This window comes from Sebastes umbrosus, chromosome 18, assembly GCF_015220745.1.
Source record: "Sebastes umbrosus isolate fSebUmb1 chromosome 18, fSebUmb1.pri, whole genome shotgun sequence".
Classification (NCBI taxonomy): Eukaryota; Metazoa; Chordata; class Actinopteri; order Perciformes; family Sebastidae; genus Sebastes; species Sebastes umbrosus.
This window is the reverse complement of record NC_051286.1, coordinates 1,757,418-1,761,450: the sequence shown is the minus strand read 5'-3', so window position 1 is coordinate 1,761,450 and position 4,033 is coordinate 1,757,418.

Here is a 4,033-nt window from a genome sequence, read left to right as displayed (position 1 = left end):
GTCCTCCAGAGAGGCAGTCTCCTCCAGGGGGCGCCCAACATGATGGGCTTTATTATTAAATATATATATATATAAACTTATATTTAATCAGCTGTCCCGGGCCTAAACATGGGGTTTATATTTAAATATAAATATATATATATATGTATATATACAATATGTATATATACATATATATATATGTATATATACAATAAACAATATGTATATATATATATATATATATATATATACAATATATACAATATACAATATGTATACATACAGTATATATATTTATACATATATATATATATTTATATACTGTATATATATATACAATATATATATATATATATATATATATAAACTTATATTTAATCAGCTGTCCCGGGCCTAAACATGGGGTTTATATTTAAATATAAATATATATATATATATATATACATATATATATATATATATGTATATATACAATAAACAATATGTATATATATATATATATACAATATATACAATATATACAATATACAATATGTATACATACAGTATATATATTTATACATATATATATATATATATACAATATATATATATATATATATAAAATTATATTTAATCAGCTGTCGAGGGCCTAAACATGGGGTTTATATTTAAATATATATAAGTATATATATAAATATATATATATATATAATATAAGTTTATATATATATATACAATATATACAATATACAATATGTATATATATATATAAAAACTTATATTAATCAGCATTCCGGGGCCTCAACATGGGGGTTATATTTAAATATATTATAAACTTATATTTAATCATATTTAATCAGCTGTCCGGAACCTAAACATGGGGTTTATTATTGTTTTTTTATCATATATTTTATTTTTTTTGCAGTGGTGGAATCTTCGGAGGACGGAAACTGCCAAAATCAAAAATAAATGAATAAATAAATAAATAAATTACTCGAGAAGTACATCAATAAATATGTCATTAAATGCAGCAAAAATGATAATAAAAATAAATGTAGTCATTTATTTTTTTATTTTTTATAAGCATTTTAAAATGTTTTAATTTTTTGCATTTATTTATTTATTTTTGCATTTATTTTATATTAATTTTATTTATTTTATATTTATTTTCAATGAAAAAAAGTGGCCAAAAAATCTGTTGCTTTAAGTTTAATGTTATGAGCTGATGGGAACGTCATTAGTTCTGCAGGTATTTGATCATAAACCAAAGTATTGGACACATTAAAACTTCGACCTGATGGTGGCGATATATGAAAAGTCAGAGAATCATCATCACAATTATTGTTATTACAACTCATCCTGAGAGGATTCATGATGAACCACATTTTATGACAATCCATCAAATATTTGTTGAGATATTTCATTTCTTAAACGGTTTATTTGCTGAAGTAATTTTTGCTGATTTTACGTAATTTCATTTTGATATACTTTTTTTATCATTCTATTTATATTAATTCTGTGTGGAAGTTTCTTCTTCTTATTTCCTCCAGTGTTTCACACTCTCTGTCGGCATATGTGAGCAGTAATACCTTCAGGAAGGTCGGGGATTAACTGGGATAATGTCAAAGACGACAACAATGGTGCTAATCTCTGTCTGCTGCTGCTGCTCATACGGTCTGTCACACAACATAAACATGTCACAGAAATCACTCAAACACTAACGACGTATTAATCATCATGTCCAAACACGAAAAGTCCAACGGCCTGACGAGATCTCAGTAACACTGGAGGGGACGTCATGTATTTGTAGCTGATATTTTGGTATGAAAACCAATTAGATTCAATTTGATTCAAAATACTTTAACCCTTTCACAGCGTGTTTTCACTTCATGAAAGTTAATTATTACATTTTGCTCCACTGAAAATGTCTAATTCAGCGTCCAGTTGTAGTTATCTCCACCCTCTCCTGTCTCTTCTGGGTGCAAAAAAACAACATGGCGATGGGCAGAAACCAAGATGGCGATGGGCAGAAACCAAGATGGCGACGGCCAAAAACCAATATTGCGACGGCCAAAATGCTGAACTCAAGGCTTCAAAACGGTAGTACACAAACCAACGGGTGACGTCACGGTGATTATGTCCACTTCTTACAGTTTATGCTTCATTTACTTTTAAATTGGAGGCTAAATTAAATTAATGGAAACTTTTAGTCAGTTGGTCCATCATTTAAAAAATAAATAAAAAATTAAATATTTATTTGAAAAGGGACAATGTAGATTAATCAACTTTAAAACAAATGTAGATATACCTGTTTTAGCTGAAAGGCTATTTTTCAGCCTGAGATGTGGCTGAGAGAGTGAATGTTACCAAACTGAATCACGGACGTCTCAGTCACTGAAGGACGTTTTGCTTCCATAAACACTTGAGTTAATTTATAATTTATTTATATATTAATATTAAAAAGGATCCAGTGAATGAGCTCGTAAGTGGGACGACAAAACACGATTCAAGAGTCATGAATGTTTTAGTGTCCGGTAACGAAACACTGGCTGAAGAAGTCACTCAACACCAGACTGAAAGCTGAGAGCAGCGCTTCATAACAAAACCACCTGAGAGAGCAGCGCTCTGCAGACTACACACATTTTACTCAATTTAACACAGGATAGTTTAAAAATACAATAAAAAAATAAATCATTCATTAATTGCTAAAATGTGACATAAACTGATATTTGTTTTAAATTGCTTCTTTATTTATTTATCTTTGTAGTAATTCCCTTTATTAATTAATTAATGTATTGTTAGTTTATTGTTTATTGTCAGGGATTTTAAAATGTATTTAATTGTGTGCATTTATTTATATATTTTTGCATTTATTTTATATTTATTTTTGCATTTAATTTTTATTTATTTCAAATGAAAATAAATAAATTCTGCGGCAGACAAGTGGCCAAAGAAATCAACAAATTTGTTTAACAATGATTTCAATATTTTAGTTACAAAATCAACACATGAGAAATTGTATTTCTATGACCGTTTTTATATTGAATGTACATACTTGAATTAATTAAATTATAATTATAATATAATTATTATAATATATAATAATAATTATTATAATTATATCAAAATTATACATTTCTTTTTATTGATTTTCTACTGTGCACAATGGTAGAATGTGATGATGCACAGGGTAAATGTCAGTATATCAGGAGTATTTTAGAGCCAGATTCCCTTTCAGGAGGTAGAAAAACACATCTGGCACACTTTGGGTATCCAAAGTGGTACAGTACATACTTCTTAAGGACAGCTGTAGTACGTACCAGAGGAAAAAGAACAAAAAGTACGTATGCAAGTGCATTTGTTTTTATAGCTTATTTGTAAATTGTACATTTTTATTCTTATTTTATTCTAACGTTTTATTTAATTCTTGTTATTAAACTATTTGTCTCGCACCAACAAAGCCAAAGAAAATTCCTCGTGTATACCCCTTACACCTGGCAATAAACACCTTTCTGATTCTGATTCTGATTTGTCTGGGACTATTTTCAGCAGCGGATTAATCCACATTTGGTGCTCTAGTGTAGTGGATCCCAACCTAAGGGGGGCGCCAAAGATCACAGGGAGTGCGCCAGGATTTGTCTGCTCCGAGGTTGTCAAAATGATATAATAATTCTAAAGATAGATGTAATCATTTCCATGTTTTTATCATGTTTTCTGCTTCAATCCATATTTGCTGGCGTTTAGCCTTTGAAAAACAAACATTTTCACTGCTGGCCCTCCCGCTCACACCTGTATTATTAAGCAGCAATCTAACATCATAAATTACTGTGAATCGCAAGATTAATTTTAATTTTTGGACAATCCATCATGTAAATTATATTTTCATGTTTCATTTTTAATTCCTTTCAAAGAAAATATCTCATTGTCCAAACGTCTCCGGACGTAGAAATAACAAAAATTCAAGACTCTTCCAGACCTGTGATTAAGAAGCAACACACACACAGAGACAGAAAACACAATCTGATGAAAACTCTCCGATCGCACAAATAAAAAGTTAAGGCAAAGGAAG